The following is a 19,526-nucleotide window of genomic DNA, read 5'->3' on the forward strand; positions in this document are numbered from 1 at the left end:
AACCTATGGAAGCTGATAAAGTTTGAAGCTGTTCTCTGAACAACAGTGTTCAGAAGATTATCCCTCTCTTGTAAGGTGTCAGTATAACAGAACTTCAGAGTGTCTGTCTCTCTGCTCATTGGCATGTATAGTACTAGGTATTATACCCTCCGAATAAGATGGGAGCTCAGAATGTGCAAGGGAGAGGAATAGGAATGTTTTTTTTTTTTCACTGAAACAATAATTTCCAAAGCTGATAGTCTTTTAAGTCTTATATCTTGTGTTTAAATACTGACAGTGCATATGACATAAAATGTTTCCTCTTTTGGGAAAATTTGTTCATTTTTTGTTTCAGAAAGAGAATGTGATAGACCACTTAAGAAAGTTCTTTTGCCTTGATGATGCAATTGATGATGCCAAATCACATAGGCTATGGTTTCTACTTGCCTTTCCTTTGCAATGTAAGTGACAATATTTTCTACTTAAAAAATAATTTAAAATTATTTTTATAGGAAGGCTGCAGATAGTATACCATGCATGCTAAGATTTTGTTATTTTTTTCTCGAGGACAGAAAGCAACATATGAAATGTGACTATTCCAATTTAACTAATTATTAGACATTATAGGAATGTTATAATAATTGAATGAAACGGATTAATTTAATTAATTTGGACTATTTATGTGTAAAGAAATTACCAAGTATTATGATTATGTAGAATAATCAATTTGTTAACTATATTTTTATGTTGAATTCTAACATTTTAGTCTGTTGAAAATTAAACTTACAAATCATTAAGAAAAGACATCAATGGACTTTAGAAATCTCTTTATCCTGAGGAAATTATGAGGAAATGGTAAAATTGTTTCTTTTATTTCATTCCAAGTAATTAGCACTTTAAGAAAAGCTGAAATGAGGATAGGTAAGAAGAAAGACAGAGGTTGGCTTACATATTACTGAGAAAAATATCTGATTTAAAAGTATAAGTTAGAGAAGTCACAAACTGATGGTTTAGAGGATTATTCTAGTTTTTTCTTATTGACAAAGAGAAGAGGTATAATCAAAGATAAAGTCATCATATTCGAACAATTAGATAAGATTATTCTATCACTCAAAATTCCTATTTTTATCTATAGCTCAAATTATAAGTAATTTTCTTCTTAAGTTATATTGAAAAAAGATTTTATTCAGCAGTTGTAAGTTTGCTTTATTCCATTATAATTTTAAATATTTCAATTCATCCTTGTAGTGATTGCTTATAATTGAAATTGCAATACTTGCTTTTGGTCTGAAATGATGTCAAGCATTATGTCCTCCTATTCCCTGAGTGAACACAATTAAGTAATAGAAAAACAGAGATATGAAATTCTTATTCCTCTAAAGCCCTCCCCCACACATATTGATGTTGTCTCTTGCATGTGTTCCTGTTAAAAGGGGTGTTTTATTACATTTTGCAATGAAAGGAAGAGTTGGCAAACAAAAAATGGCTAAGGATTAATCCTAAATTTTACTCCATCTTTTTGATGTTTGTTTGGAAAATATATAGTGTTTTTATCTCTCTCTCTCTCTCTCTCTCACACACACACACACACACACACACACCAAGCTAAGATAGGTAGGAGACACCTGAAAAAGAGGTATGTATACAGAATTATCAGTGACTACCACTTACCAGGGAGTAGGTAAATCTGCAGAGAAAAACACTACTATTAGCCAGATGTGCATTCATGCATTTGTAACACTATATCCATCTGATGATACCATTTGTTTAGTTAATTTTGATTAACTATATAATCATTGATATAATGACAGCTACAGATTTGAAAAAAAGGGAAGGAATGGAGGACACTTGGCTCTAGTTTTAATAATCACAAGCTTGCTTGCCATAGCGCATGTGGAGATAAAAATTTAGGAGATGAAATCCTACCAAATAAGGATATGTGTGTAAGTCTGGATATATGTGTAAGTTTTACTGGCAAAAACTCTTAGGCAAGATTAGTCTTCTTCACCTGTTCTGCTGTTTGACTTATTAAAAATTGAAGTAGTATATAAAGTAAATTCGGATCTATAATTTTCTAGGAATCTGAATGCAACTTATCGAGTAGTTAGGAATTAGTTTATAGGAAGCTGTTATTCTTTGGGTGTGTGGGAGAGGTATTTTCAAGGTATTCTCAGAATAATTGAACAACCACGTCATATACCCATCCTTTGAATTTCTTTAAGCCATATCACTTTCTCTCTGATATGGATACTTATACTGCATGTGTATCAATCAAAATTAAAAAAAAATAAAACTGCAGTGACTGTTGTAACTTTCTTATTCATTTTTTAAAAAAGATTTTATTTCACTGGGAGAGAGAGGCAGAGACACAGACAGAGGGAGTAGCAGGGAGCCCGATGTGGGACTCGATCCCGGGACTCCGGATCACGACCTGAGCTGAAGGCAGACGCTCAACCGATGAGCCCCACATCACAGTTTTAAACTTATTATATCTCCAAAGACCTATTATCAGAGTAAGTCACCAGTTATAAAAAGATAAAACAGTAAGTATACAGGCCAATACAAGAATATATAAGAATATTATAATAATATAAGAATGTTATAAAAAGGAATATAAGAATATTATAGTCACATAAATCTGAGACTATATTATAGTAATTGTATTTTCTATTTTTAAAACGAAAATGAAAAAGTATCCCAACTTATCTGTCAATTGCCAATTATTTAAGGAAAAATAATAAAAATGATTCCCAAAAATATCTAGACACATATAAATTGTTGAATTATTTTAACTTTAAATGGCATTTTATTATTATGTTACTTTAAATTATATATAATTAGTTATAGTCTTTAGCTTTTGAAGAACATTTAATTGATAATATTTGACACAAATTATTAATATAGCAAATAAATCTATAAGCAAATCTTATATACAAATGGATGTAAAACATTTTTACTTCAAAGTATAATATCCCATAATTTATAAGGGGATTATTATATTTATGCAAGGAATAGTATTATTCATGAATTAAACTTATAATTAAAATATATTAATGAAAGACTAAATGTGAGACAGGAATCCATCAAAATGCTAGAGGAGAACATAGGCAGCAACCTCTTCAATCTCAGCCACAGCAACTTTTTGCTAGACACATCTCCAAAGGCAAGGGAAACAAAAGCAAAAATGAACTCTTGGAACTTCCTCAAGATAAAAAGCTTCTGCACAGCAAAGGAAACAGTCAATAAAACCAAAAGACAACCTACAGAATTGGAGAAGATATTTGCAAATTGTTGTCAGATAAAGGGCTAGCATCCAAGATCTATAAAGAACTTATCAAACTCAACACCCCAAAAGCAAATAATTCAGGCAAGAAATGGGCCATAGAGATGAACAGATATTTCTCCAAAGAAGACATACAAATGGCCAACAGACACATGAAAAAATGCTCCACATCAGTTGGCATTAGGAAAAATACAAAATCCAGACCACAATGAGATACCACTTCACACCAGTCATAATGGTTAAAAAATAACAAGACAGGAAACAACAAATGTTAGCGGGGATGTGGAGAAAGGGGAATCCTCTTATACTATTGGTGGGAATGCAAACTGGTACAGCCATATTACTGGTATAATGCAAACAGTGTGGAGGTTCCACAAAAAGTTAAAAATAGGGCTACGCTATGAGCAGCAATTGCACTACTAGGAATTTATCCAAAGGATACAAAATTAGTGATCCAAAGAGACACCTGCACCCCAATGTTTATAGCAGCAATGTCCACAATAACCAAACTATGGAAAGAGCCCAGATGTCCATGGACAGATGAATGGATAAAGAAGAAGTTATATATATATATATATATATATATATATATATGTATATATATATATATATATATATATATATAACTCAGCCATCAAAAAGGATGAAATCTTACCATTTACAATGATGTGGGCAGGACTGTAGGGTATTATGTTGGGTGAAATAAGTCAATCAGAGAAAGACAATTATCATATGGTTTTACTTATATGTGGATTTAAATAAACAGAGGATCATAGAGGAAGGGAGGGAAAAATCAAATAAGATGAAATCAGAGAGGGAGACAAGCTATAAGAGACTCGACCATAGGAAACAAACTGAGGGTTGCTTGAGGAACAAACTGAGGGTTGCTTGAGGAGAGGTGGGCAGGAGATGGGGGAACTGGATGATGGACATTAAAGAGGGCACATGATGTAATGAACACTGGGTATTATATGCAGGTGATATACTATATAGAGAAAACTGGAAGGAATCCACACACACACAAAAAGCTGCTAGAATGGATGGACAAATTCATTAAAGTCACAAGCTACAAAATCACCATACAGAAATCTGTTGCGTTTCTATGCATCAGCAATCATGAAGCAGCAGAAGGAGAAATTAAGGAATTAATCCCACTTACAATTGCACCCCAAATAATAAGATACTTAGGAATAAACCTAACCAAAGTGGTGAAAGATCTGTACTCTGAAAGCTATAAAATCTTGATGAAAGAAATTGAAGACAGTACAAAGAAATGGAAAGATATCCCATGCTCATGGGTTGGAAGAACAAATATTGTTATTATGTCTATACTGCCCAAAGCAATCTATAAATTCTATGCAATCTCTATCAAAATGCCAACAGCATTTTTCACAGAACTAGAACAAACTAGAACAAAATATAAAATTTGTGTGGAATCATGAAAGACCCTAAATAGCCCAAGTCATTTGAAAAAGAAAAAAAAAAATCTAGAGGCATCACAATTCTTGACTTTGAGTTATATTATAAAGCTGTAGTAATGTAATATGATACTGGCACCAAAATAGACACATAGATCAATAGAACAGAATAGAAAATCCAGAGATAAACCCACAATTATATGGTCAATTAATCTTTGACAAACCAGGAAAGAATATCCAATGACAAAAAGACAGTAGTCTCTTCAACAATTGGTGTTGAGAAAACTGGACAACAATGTACAAAATAATAATATTGGACCACTTTCTTACACCATACACAAAAATAAATGCAAAATGGATTAAAGACCTAAATGGAGATAGGAAACCATAAAAATTCTAGACAAGAACACAGATAATAATTCATTTGACATCGGCCATTGCAACTTCTTTCTAGATATGTTTCCTGAGGCAAGGGAAGCAAAAGCAAATATAAACTTTCAGGATTACATCAAAATAAAAGACTTATGTAGAGTGAAGGAAACATTCAATAAAACTTAAAGGTAACCTACAAAATGGGAAAAGATATTTGCCTATTGATATTCAATAAAGGGTTAGTATTCAAAATATATAAAAACTGATACTGAGGGATCCCTGAGTGGCTCAGTGGTTTGGCGCCTGCCTTGGACCCAGGGCATGATCCTGGAGTCCCGGGATCAAGTCCCACATCAGGCTCCCTGCATGGAGCCTGCTTCTCACTCTGTCTGTGTCTCTGCCTCTCTCTCTCTCTCTCTCTCTCTGTCTACCATGAATCATGAATGGATAAATAAAATCTTAAAAAAAAACCTGATACAACTCAACACCCCAAAACCAAATAATCCAATGAAATAATTGGCAGAAGGCATAAATAAACATTTCTCCAAAGAAGAAATACAGGTGGCCAACAGACACAAGAAAAGATGCTCATCATCACTGATCATCAGGGAAATATAAATCAGAACTACAATGAGAGAGACCCCCTCACACCTGTAGAATGGCTAAAATCAGTAACACAAGAAACAACAAGTGTTGGTGAGGATGTGGAGAAAAAGAAACCCTCTTGCACTGTTGGTGGGAATGCAAACTGGTACAGCTGCTGTGGAAAACAGTGTGGAAGTTCCTCAGAAAGTTAAAAATAGAACTATCGTATCATCCAGCAATCATGCTACTGGATGTTTACCCCCAAAATACAAAAACAATAGTTCAAAAAATACATGTACCCTTAGGTTTATAGCAGCACTATTTACAATAGATTAGGTGTAGAAGCAGCCCAAATATCTATTGGTTGGTGAATGGATAAGAAAGATTTAGGATTTTATGTATGAATATTATTGAGTCATAAAAAAAATATTGTCATTTACAAGGACTAGGTGGAGCTAGAGGGCATAATGCTGTGTGAAACCATGAGTCAAAGACAAATACCACATGATCTCACTCGTGGAATTTAAGAACCAAAACAAACAAGCAAAGGGGAAAAAAGAGAGAGAGACTAAGCATGAGACAGACTTTTAATTATGAGAACAAACTGAGGGGAGAGGTGTGGAGGATGGGTTAAATAGGTGATGAGGATTAAGGAGGGCAGGTGTGGTGATGAGCACGGGTGATGTATGGAAGTGTTGAGGCACCGTATTGCCCACCTGGAGCTGATATGACCCTGTATTCACTGACTGGAATTAAAATAAAGGTTTTAAAAAAAAAGAACATGGAAAAAAATGAAATGTGATTTTATGATTATTTTCACCTGGCTCATCTGCAATTCATTGCTAATAATATTACATAAAACAGTATTGATTTTATTTTCATTGTTTTTATTATTGCTTGAACATTAATACCATTAACTTTGTGATATTTGCTGTGTCTGGTCAATTTTCTGAACATTAAATACGCCCTATGATCATTGTAATTTAATCATTTCTTTTTTTAATTATTATTTAATTGCATCACCAAGGTAGAATAAATTTGTCTCTTTATAATGATTGAATGCTGTAATTCTATTTCCTTATTAACAAATTGTCTGTAGTTCCAGAATAATGTCGTGTAATATTGAGATAATATGAATTACAATGCTCGATGATTATGTACATGTCTCTAACGTTTCGCCATTTAGTTGTGATTTGTGATGGACATACTTCTTTTCTCAGTTTATCAGTGCTCTGTGCAGGAGTTTATTCAATAACTTTCGAGACTGTTCTAAATTAATTTTGTGCTTTATTGAACTTTATGGAAATTGCAGTGGCGTAAGTATGTATGTTTTTTTTTTTTTGAATATGCTAGCTGCTCAATAAACAAAGCCCAGCATTTCAGTTGATTTATGCAATGTTTATATTTTTACCCTTGTGGTAGTCCCGTATCATTCTCCTTGTTCAGCAAGCAGTTTTTCTCCACCTGTGAATGAGGGGTCCAGGATCCTTGAACCATATGCTTTCACCGTTCATTAGGGCCTCCTTTAACTGCAAGAGTGCTGTGTTGCTGCAGGTCACTTCAATTCCCATGCTTTTCAAGAGAACTAGTACATCATCCTACCTACATTCAAAGAAGATGGGGATGAGGCAGGACTAACTGGAAAATGCAGTCCCCAGATGGCCAGTGTCTTCTCAGCAGCAACCCTCTACTGAGATGTTGGAACGTGAATAATTAAGAGTTTACTGCTATAAGAGTGACTACCTATAATTGCTGAGACTACTTGGTTAAGCGTCAGACTCATTTCTCCCTTAATCCCCTTTTCACACAGAACATGACACAGTGGTCCTCAAATACAAGACTTGTAACCACAATGTGTCTACTCTATCAGTGTTAATAATATTCTGTGAGGTTTTTGGTGCCAGAGCAAGGACAAAGCCATTAAAGATATAATAAATATTTTTGCCCAATATTCAATGTAGCTGATCTTGATAAAATATAACATATTTGATTATTGATTAACAGAATGCACTTATGTGATTTATTTTACATAAACTACCAGTTCTCTGTCGGTGTTTAGAAATTTTCATTAGACTAAAATTCAGAAATAGAAAGATTTCTTTATATAAAAAAATCAATACGTGAAATGAGTGAGAGCGAGCTATTTCTTATAAACCAAAGTTTTGAATAAGTAAAATCACTTTGTATCATTTCAGCTGCTTTCTCCGTCATAATAGAGTAAGAAAATGACCCATGTATATTTGCATATAGATGAACTAAATAATTTCAGGCACCTCTCTGAGTCTATTGTGGAGACAGAAGTAGAAGTAAAGCAGTTAGACTGGCAGATTTATCTCTGAGGATTTAAGACCCACCACTATGATATTTAAACAAAATAATGGCCTTCAAACTTCTGACACAATCACTTGACAGAGCTATCAACAGTAGGTGATCTGAAAAATACAGACTTAGGTGGGATTTATCAATATAAAGTTTACTTTTTTTTAATATTGCAAAGGGCAAATTTCCCTGGGTATTAATATGACTGAGGTGGTGGCCTATGTAAGATCTTGGTCTGAGATTACTGCTTGTACTTAGTTCTAAGAGCAAATCACTTACATCAAAGGGAGTGACAATTGAAGAACACCCAGTATAGCAGTTTTGTTAATAATTGTGGCTCTAGGTCCCTAGATCTTCAATTATTTTTTTTTATTTTTTTAGATCTTCAATTATTAATATTTAAACCATTGAACGTAATGGAGACCTAGGTGATTTGCTCCTCAAGAAAGAATGAGAAGAATAAAATAACACATTAATTATAGATTTAAGTGACCACTCTGCACTAGAGGAAACTGAAACACATACTCCAGTCTCTTTCTTGGCTCAAAGTCATTGGAAAGGATTTAGGAATTTTATAGTCTAATATCGATATTGAAAGAAAACAGAGGATAGAAACATTATGAAAGGCTGTAGTAGTCAATGAAGTCATATAAAGAAGGACAGAATAGAAAAATGGGTAAAATTTGCAAAGAAATGGGGAATTCTACGGATTTCACGTCTACAAAGATACAGATGAAGGAATAATCTTGAAGTGTTGCCAGGTTACTTTCGGTCTGAATTTCTGTTGTAAGGAAGGTAGAGGTCTGGAAGGAGTGGAAGGAAACTGTAGAGCTGTAGAAGAGCATACAATTTTTAAATGTCCTTCTTTTTTTGTAAATTTGAATGTTTATTGTTAAAATAACTAATATGTATATTAATTGCATAATGTAAAAAATAGAAGTAATACAAATAGTAATATAAAAATCACTCATAGTCACATCAGAAATAAACGTTAACATGAATAGGTATCACTTCCTAATAGCACTTTATTTTTATCAAAAAAAAATAAAAGTGTGATGTGGTGTGTGATTCAAAATTGGAATCACACACCATGTTGTGTACATGTGTGCATGTGAATTCTGTAGTAACAATATTTACATATAACTAATTTTGAAGTGACTAGTTTTCTTCTGTAAGTACCAATCAATTGCCTGACAGCATCATACATTACTATACACCAACAATGGTCAAATTACCTAGAAATAAAAACTTGGTAAGTCACATTGTTTTACCTTCTCTTCATCTCCTGATCTCCCTCATTGCTTTTCTCTCTCTCTCTCTCTTTCCTTCAGTTTTTCCTCCCCCCCCTCTCCTTTCCTTTTTTAATATACAAATTAGTAGTCATTCATTTTTTTAGTATGACCATTCCAAAATTTAACTTGAAGATAAGCTTAGAAGCCTAAGTGACATAAAAGGAAAGTCACCTGGCCGAGCCCCCAACCATCCTTCCTTCCTTTCCTTCTTTTATACCCTCCCTCTTTCCTCCCTTCCTTCTTTCTCTCCTTCCTTCCCTTCCTCCTCCTTTCATTTCCTCCCTCTTCCCTTCCTCCCTCCCTTCCATCCACAACTCCCCCCTCCCTTCTTTCCTCCCTTTGTTCCTTCCTTCAAGCTATTACATATAATGTTAAAAGGATTATTCTCCAATTTATTTATTTGTCATTTATTTGAATAGTCTGTGGAAAATAATTATGCAAGACAGCCTTCACTACAGAGGAGTTTAAGACACAGTAGAATAGCAGAGGCATATGGGAAGAATTGATGGAGGCACGGGTTCAGAGATAAGAATAGAAACTGAGGTCTGAGTAAGCCACTGGAGACAAACTTTGTCTTGGTTCTCCTTCTTCCCCCTACCTAAATTTCCTCTCCCATTTTTTCCTCCTCATTTGATTTCAGGCTTTTAATTTTGTTATTGTTGTTGTTATTTTTGAGGCTAGGCAGATTTATTGAGACAGAAAAAGAGCCATTTAAAGATTTGACAAATGACTTTCAGTTTTTTTTAGATGAGTGTAGGTACCTCTACATAAAGAAAAATAGTATGATAAACTGAAAAAAAAAAAAAGGACTGGATTTCTAAATGTGGTAGGGCAATTTCTGGGGATCACAGTATTCTTTATTTCCCAATATACAGTCACAATAAAGAACTGAATCAGCTTCTGTTGTTGCTTGCTTTGTAAAAAAAAAAAAAAAAAAGATAACATTTCTGTCACAACGAAACTTAGAACATTTCTTAAAACACTTAAAATGAATCATAAAGTCCTCCAACAGAAAATGAATGTGAAAAAATATCTTAAAATTATGAGAAGAACTGTACTTTCACTAAATATTCCCGAATACAGGTATAAAACATCAATTACCTAGACTCTATGTCTCTAATTAGTTCTGCACTATTAACTCCATTGAAACCTGTTTTAAGAATAGAATACAAAATAATATTTGTAAAAGTGTTTTTTTTTTTTTTTCTGATGCCCAGACTCCTGTGATTTTTATCAGGCTTAACAAAGCATCACAGACTTGAAAGAATCTATATATAGAAATTCCACACCCAGATGTATTGTATTTGTTGGGTCAGTTATCTGTATCACTTTAGTGCTATACCAATAATTAATTCTAAAATTTGAATAATTTAATACAATTCTTTTAACCAAGATTATTGTTGGAAAATTTTTTATATAGCCATCCTCAATTCTTTGCCTAGCCCAACTTAATTTTCTATTTCTTTAGCTTCCATATCAAAGTATCAATCCAGGGGACCAAAATGAATATTCCATTTTGATCAAAAGACTTATGAATAGACAGGAGACTGGACAAATTATTAGTGTCCCTTCTTGTCTAGGGAACTGACATTTGGAAATATGAATAAGTAATCTTTCTCTTAGTTTACATGTTGAATAGTGATTTTATAGTGTCATTTTCCTGAGGCCTTGACACATTTATTTGCATTTGTAACTTGTGCTTTCACACACTTCCGTTGTTTACCATTTTCCTCCTACATATTACCCAATACTAAGCTGTCTAGACACGAAAGCCACTCTTTCTTCTTAGAACTTCCTCTTTCATCACTCCAGTATTTGATTCTTATACAATTTGCATTTATTTGAAAATCTATAGTGTGGAAAAACTGTAGTATCTGAAAGCCAGTTTTGCTAGCTTATGACAGGTCTTCAAGTCCAGCTTTATAAATTGTCCATTTATTTTTTTAGTAGGGTGAAATCAGGACTTGGGGCAAGTATATTTAAAATAGACCTGCCCTATGACCCAGCAATTGCACTGTTGGGGATTTACCCCAAAGATATAGATGCAATGAAACGCCGGGACAACTGCACCCGATGTTTCTTGCAGCAACGTCCACAATAGCCAAACTGTGGAAGGAGCCTCGGTGTCCATGGAAAGATGAATGGATAAAGAAGATGTGGTTTAGGTATACAATGGAATATTCCTCAGCCATTAGAAACGACAAATACCCACCATTTGCTTCAACGTGGATGGAACTGGAGGGTATTATGCTGAGTGAAGTAAGTCAATCGGAGAAGGACAAACATTATATGTTCTCATTCATTTGGAGAATATAAATAATAGTGAAAGGGAATAGAAGGGAAGGGAGAAGAAATGTGTGGGAAATATCAGAAAGGGAGACAGAACGTAAAGACTCCTAACTCGGGGAAACGAACTAGGGGTGGTGGAAGGGGAGGAGGGCAGGGGGTGGGGGTGAATGGGTGACGGGCACTGAGGGGGCACTTGACGGGATGAGCACTGGGTGTTATTCTATATGTTGGTAAATTGAACGCCAATAAAAAATAACTTTATTAAAAAAAAGATGCAGCATAGGGAATATAGTCAGAGGTATTGTGATAGCATTGTATGGTGACAGATGGTAGCTACATCTGTGGTGAGCATAACAAAACACATAGACTTGTTAAATCACTATATTGTACACCTGAGACTATTGTAACACTGTATGTCAACTATACTCAAATATAAAATTTTTAAATAAAAATAAATAAAATAAAATGTTCAAGTACAATGAACTCATTTTTCAATTAGAAGAGCTCTTTTTTCTTTTTAAATAAAAATTGTATTGATATAAGTTGTACAACATATTGATTATATATCAATATGAGTATAATATTGATTATATATAATTGATTATATATTATAAATATATACATATAGTGAAATTATTACCATGGTCTAGATAGTTAGCATTTCATCTCCTTACATAGTTAACAGTTTTTTTGTGTGATGAGTGCACTTGAAATAAAAATTATAGATATAAAGTGTACATCATATTGATTATATATATATAGATATATATATATATAATCAATATGATTGTAATATTGATTATGATCTATATATATAGGTCATATATAAATCATAGATATATACAGTGAAATTATTACTGGGGGATCAAGATAATTAGTATTTCATCTCCTCACACAGTTACCAGTTTTTTGTGTGTGATGAATGCACTTGAAATATATCCCCCAAGGAATATTTCCAGTGTTCAACAGACCTGTACGCTAGATCTCTAGACTTATTTATCCCCCATAACTACTAGTTTGTACACTTTGACCGATTACTTTTACATTCCCATTTTCTAGCAACTATTTCTATGAATTTGACCTTTTTTTTGCATTTTTGCATTCACATATAATTGAGATTATGTTTTTTTCATTTTTTCACAGAATAATGACTTAGATGTTTTTGCAAATGGTAGTTTTTTCTTTCTCATGTCTAAATAATATTCCATTGATATATAGATATCTTTAGGCACTAAAAAGGCAGATAAATAGAAAAGGAAGAAATAAAATTGTCTCTGCTTGAAGAGACATGATATTATATATAGAAAAACCTAACAGACCCATCAAAAAACTGTTAGGACTAATAAATTCAGTCAAGTTGTAGTATATAAAAACAACATACAAGAATCAATTGCGGTTCTATACACTAACAGCAAAAAGAAAAAATCCTATTTACAATAGCATCCAAAAATAAATAAAATACTTAAATTTCACAAAAGGTGTAAAAGATCTGTACATAGAAAACTATAAAACAATGATAAAATAAATTGAAAAAGATAAATAAAAAGATATCTCATGTTCGTGAATTGAAAGACTTATTTTTAAAACGTCCATACTATCCAAAGCCATATACAGATTCAGTGTAATCCTGACCAAAATTCCGTTGGCATTTTTCACAGAAATAGAAAAAAAGTATGTAAATTCATATGGAACTACAAAATATCTCAAATAGCCAAGGCAGCACTGAAATACACACACACACACACACACACACACACACACACACAGTTGGAGGCATCACATTATCTGATTTCAAAATATACTACAAAGCTGTTAGTAATCGAAACAAACAGCATAAAAACAGACATACAGACCAATAGAACAGAATAGAAAGCCCAGAAATAAATTCATACATTTATGGTCAGTGGATCTTTGACAAAGATGTCAAGAACACACAATGAGGAAAAGACAGTCTCCTCAATAAACAGTGTTGGTTAAGCTCCTTTTGTTCTTTTTCCTTTTCACTTTATTTGTTTTATGTCAAAAACGTAAATCTTCCAAGGATATGATGCTATTTTAGCTGATTTTTCCTTACAAGCAGTTTGCTTCACTAAATACTAAGAAGTATGATTCAGATATTCGAGTAGCAAATCAGAGCTCACATTCCTGGTTTCCACTTCTATATGTATGACTTGGAAAAAAAAATGACTCACTTCACGTTATATCAATATTTCCTGTTATAGACTTTGAGGATAATGAACTTTTTAACAGGACTATCATTACAATTATTACATTATATTTCAGACTCTGATGGGGAAGTACCACTTACGAGTAATCAGATTACCACTGTTGCCAAGAATCATGCTTAAAAGTTGAACTTTCTTTTTTTTCTGATATTCAGTCCCACTTTTTTCCTTCAATTTGCGCTATTTTCTGCTAAACAAAAAATTTAAAACTACTTTTCTCCATGCTTCTTGTTGACAATCTTGTTTCTTTGAAAATTCAATTAAACAAAAAGTACTTTGATCCAAATGGGTGCAATGCAGTGTTGGTTGTTTAGGATACCAAGATGAATCAGAAGGTGAAAAAGAAGATAAATAAGAAACAAAATTCAGCCAGGAACTCTCCTACTTCCACAGTCGTTTCTCTATCTCCTAGTATGTAACATTCCTTCTCCATTTCTTTTTTCTTTTCCTTTTTTTTTTTTTCTTTTACTCCTGTTCTGTAGCTCAGTGGCTGGCAAATTTTCCTTTGCTTTTAGGCTTTGAGGCCCACAGGATCTCTATCACCACTACTCAGACCCACTGTTGTAGATTTGAAGCAGTCATAAGCAATAAGTAAATGAATGAACATGGTTATATTCCAATACAACTTTACTTACTGAAACAGGTTTCCTGGGCCTTGGGTTGCTGACGCCTGCTAGAGCATGGTGGTAATAATATAGTGCCAAATAAATGCTGAGTGACGTGTTCCCTGATTTATTCCTGTGCTTGAATTCTAAATGGGTAAAGTGCCTGTCCCCCCTGGGCCAGCCCTGTACTATAATATCCTGTTCCACTAATGACTGATGTCTTGTTTGGAGCCTCAGAGGAGGACTTGGTGCACTTTTAGTTTTCCTTATATCTGTTGCTTGAGTGTTTTCTCCTCCACAAACCCTGTTGCTGTTGTTGTTGCTGTTCGTCCTCTGCCTATATGATATGAAATCCCATTGCCCCTCTTTTGCCAACGTCCTACATTGCCAGTCACTTAGCAAGGGTTTCATGGCTTCTCTGTGCCTGGGACTGGGAAACAAAGATAAATCACACATAGGCATCCTCTCACCCAAGGCTGTGTATGTCAGGGAGAATTACAGGCAGGAGTAAGGAATGGAAAAACATATTCCATTGACTTAAACAATCAAGGAGTTTTTTTCTCTTAAACATCGATAATGTCACAGTTAAGGATTTGTGTCAACTTAATGATGCTTTTACAGGCTGAACCCCTTCCTAATTCTGTCTGTATTCTCATAAGATAAGGTCTTTGTCCTCGTGGTCACAAAATGGCTGGAGAACATTGAGGCATCACACCCATTTCCCAGATGGGAGGGAGGAGAGTAGGATACCAACTTCTTTCCACTTGTCATGGTCTATGCCTCATGATCATTCTTAACTGAAGTGCAGGTTGGGAAATGCTGGTAGCACGCTTCCAACGTCTACAGTGGCGTACATTGGGACATAGAGTTGAATGAATGGTGAGTGAAATTTCCTAAAGTAGGTGCCACATCATACAGGATTTTTTATTATGTTTGCAAACAGGTCTTAAATCACCAGGTTTGACCAAATAATTTTCAGAATTTTCTTAAGCATCACAAAATGTGATGTTTATTTAATGTTGAATTAGGGCTATTTTATGATCATGAACTTTTAATATTAAATTAGGATTATTTTGTGTGCAGGCTATCATTTTTTTTTTAAGTCTAGTTCTTTCCTTCAACATCTTCACCATAAGACTTCTTGACATTGAAACAATTTCTCTTATTCTTTCTAAATAGCAGTATACTTTTGTTGTAAAATTCTACATGGAGAAAAGTGTAATATATGTTCTAATATTTGATATTTGAAGAGCTATTTATATTTTCAAAGTACTTTAAAGTCACCTATCCATTCATCTTATTTGAGTATTATATGGACCCACTTTTTCTTTCATTATGAATAAGAGGCATTTAGTAGAGAACTACAGTAATTGAATGTTACTTTTATGGAGATGAAATATTTCACATTCATTTTTCCATAGCGAAATCTCTCTACCTTCATATCTAAAAATGCATACCTGAAGAAAATAATTTGGTTATAATTCCACATTTCACAGACATATTGCATTAGACTCATCACTAAAGAACTGTCTGCTTTCTGGTAATAATTGTTATTAATTACCAATATTTCAAAATAATGGGAATACATCATGAAATATGTTATCACATAATTCTCTATTGAAAAATAACACACTAAGGAGGAAGTAGAAGAAGCTCAAGAGCAAAGGGGAATTTTATTCTCTTTCAGAACTAGAATGCTATCTTTTCTGTGACTGCAGATATTTTATGATTTCTGCCTTAGTGTTTTTATTTTTTGCTCTTTAGGGATATATATATATATATATATATATATATATAAATTTAATGTTGAAAAAGAATTTATATGAAGAATGGTATATAAATGCTAGCTAATATTACTTTACTTTCCAAAAAGTTATCATGGATACTTTAGATTTGCTATTAAAAATCCCAGTCACAGTTTATAATAAATTAACTTAACTAGTAAAAATGAAATTATATACTCAAGAGGAAAAGCAGGTTTTCACATTGTTTCTGATAGTAACAAAGATACCATTACTTATTATATTTTGCTTAAACTCTTAACCCTACAAATAATATGATTATATGTGATGTATTCAGAGTTCCCTTCTTTTAATGGTAACATGGTAAAAAAAAAATTTAAAAATCCCTCTTTTTGAATCTCTTCTCCTTTATTCTTTCCAGTTTACCTTTTATTATAGTGTTAACTCATGACTTCCCAAAATTGAACTCTGGCCTAAATGAAAAGCCACCATTGCAAATGAGGTCTCAGATTGTTCTTTTACGTTATTGCAATCAACTTTGATAGTGGCAAGAGAATAAATATTGAAGGAAGACTTATTATCAGGCTCCACTGTTTTTAATCTCTTTTCTTAATATATTTTTATACTTAAAGAAAATTGCATGAATAGCACAGTCTTCCCACATTTACTTCACCAGATTTCCCTTATGTTAGCATGTGGAAAAACCATGCTATAATTATTCAGACTAAGAAATTAACATTCATATAATTCTATTATCTAAATTAAAGATGTAATTAGAATTTCCCCAGATGTATCACTAATGTCTTTTGTTGTTCTTCCAGAAGCCATTCCATGAACCCGCACTACACTTAATTGCTATTCTTAGCCTCCCCCAATCTGTAGCGGTTTCTCAGTCTTTCCTTCTCTTTAATAGCCTTGACACCTGTGATGAGTATTATGTTGTTCTTTTTTAGAATATCTCTTGATTGGAATTTGTCTAATATTCTCTCTGTTTATTTAGATATAACTGACATATAATACTGAATAAGTTTAAGGTATACAGCATGTTGATTTGATACAGTTGTATATTGCAATATGATCACCAGCATAGCATTAGCTAACAGCTCTATCATGTCATATCATTGATAATTTCTCTTTTAATATCTATGCTCTGCAAGATAATCACTTATATGTAGAATCCAAAAAAGCCAAACTTGTAGAAATAGAGAATAGAATGGTGGTTATGGGGCTGGAAGGAGAGGATTGTGGAGTTGTCTAATGTTTTCTTATGACTAGAATAAGATTATGCATTCTTTAACAAGACTGCCAAGAGAAATGATGTGCCTTTCTCCTTGCATCATTTCTGGGGGTGTATGATTTTAATGTATCTTACTACTGGAAATGTTAACCTTCTTAACTTGGATAAGGTGGTATCAGCCAGCAGCTATAAAATTAGTATTTTCCCCCTTTATCATTTATAAATATATTAGGGGAGATACTTTGAGACTATGCAAAATATCCTCTTTTACTTTTACTCAGTACTTTTAGTATCCATTATTGGGTCTTGCCTGTAGGAATCATTACCAAGGAAGAGCTGTTTCTCTTCTCCCCATTTCATTCAGGAATTTATTTATACCAGTATGGGCTGATGGGTTTATATTTTATTCTATGGGATATAGTCCAGTATTGTTATTTTGTTGGTTATAGTTTTCCAGCTTTGGCTATTATTTATAGGCTCTGTTAGTAAACAGTGGTTGGGAATATATGTATGTAATACTAGCTCTTTATATACACATATATCTACTTATTCCTGAGTCTATCTGGGTATATATTTTAAAACCATAAGTTCGCATTGATACTACCATTATATGCAACATTATAGCATTCATTCTAGCTTTCCCTCTTTCCTTGTCACTTCTTTCTCTAAGAAACCTCTCAAGATCTAAGATGTACTTACTTAGTTGTTCAATTGTAGTATACACTTAACAGTTTCAGAACTTAATCCTTACTCCAATAAGAAAGAAATGTACACATCCTTAAAACATCCTAATGGAACATTTTATCTGGTGAGTGAAGTTAATTTGCTTTCGGTATTATGACTTCAAAACAATCAGAAAGCACTCATTAAATGTGTAGGAAAATAAAAGTGTTTTTTTCTGTTGTTTGTTTTGCTGTTTTCAAATAATACACGTTATTTTTAGGGCTAGCGTTTCGTGTAAAACAAATTGTATTCTTATGTGTTACACGTCTTGATATTAAGTGCAATCTCTCCCTTATGGATTTTGCAGCAGAGGAAAATGGGCCTCAAGTATCTCCTTGTATGACTCCTCTCCACATGCTGACTTAGCTACCAAGCTAGAGCAGATATGCCCTGAAGAATTTAAGTGAACTGCCATGCTCATTCCATGGAAAAGTGTGGACAAATGAGCATACCTTTAGCCGCTCAAGGACAATGGAGTATAGATGTATAAATTACTGCCATTATTATAATTGCACTACTAAGCCATATTGAATGACTGCAGTGAATTAGCATTACATTATAAAGGCTATCTTAGAAAGCGTGTGAATAATCTATTACATTTTTACAGAATAAATGAAAATGGAAGGAATGGGTGATATTAAATTAAAAATGCAGTAGACACATATATTTAAGTATTATATACTAATATCCAGATAGATGCTGACATGTTTTATTGATTTTTTTGCTCGTTTTGTTATGAAAGGTCAATTTTATACTGGCTCCTAAGAAAGAATAGTTGTTGGGACTCTTCTAGGCGAGACATAAATTAGTGAAAACTCCCCACTTGGACAGTGTCTTTATAGCACATTTATTTTACTTGCTGATAAGATACTAGCTTTAAAATCTAGTTTTCAGAGGTCAGTCAGTAGAGCATGCGACTCTTGATGTCAGGGTCATGAGTTAAAGTTTCACATTGAGTGTGGAGCCTACTTAAAAAAATAAAATAAAATCTATTTTTTAGCCATATTTGTATTTGGTTGAAGTTGTAGTTTTCTCACAGATAAGGGTATATAACAAAATGAATGTACTGGGAGAAAGGCACAGCTTCTCAAATATACAAGATGAAATGGCAGAAATTAGTGACCAGTTCTAAGAATAAAGATTTGGTTTTTGTGTCATAATATTTTGCTCCATTATTTTTGTACTCCAATATATTTTAAGCACCATTGCCAATTCTCTTAAAACTGCTAAAATAACAGACGATAATTCACTGATCATTCAACTCTGACACAAAAATAGTTCCTCAGAGTCTCAAAAATGGAAAGGAAAATATTATGAAATTCACTTATTTTATTAATTTAGTTTCAGCCATGTGTGGAGAAATACAGAAATCATTGCTTTTCTAAATCAGAAAAAATGATAACATAAGTTGTATTATGAATAGTATATTTGGTCACAAAAATCCTTGAAAAATCATT

General features: G+C 33.2%; 1 long non-coding RNA gene across 2 annotated transcripts in view; it reads left to right on the top strand.

The window, feature by feature from the left end:
- Window positions 1–2,321: 2,321 nt before the first annotated feature.
- Window positions 2,322–19,526, top strand: part of LOC111095341 — a 119,329-nt gene continuing 102,124 nt past the window's right edge. For both annotated transcript variants that reach the window (XR_005356277.1, XR_005356278.1), the window contains exon 1: window positions 2,322–2,492. This is a non-coding gene — a long non-coding RNA (uncharacterized LOC111095341). The remainder of the gene's footprint in view (window positions 2,493–19,526) is intronic.

Source organism: Canis lupus, chromosome 3 (genome assembly GCF_011100685.1).
Source record: "Canis lupus familiaris isolate Mischka breed German Shepherd chromosome 3, alternate assembly UU_Cfam_GSD_1.0, whole genome shotgun sequence".
Classification (NCBI taxonomy): domain Eukaryota; kingdom Metazoa; phylum Chordata; class Mammalia; order Carnivora; family Canidae; genus Canis; species Canis lupus.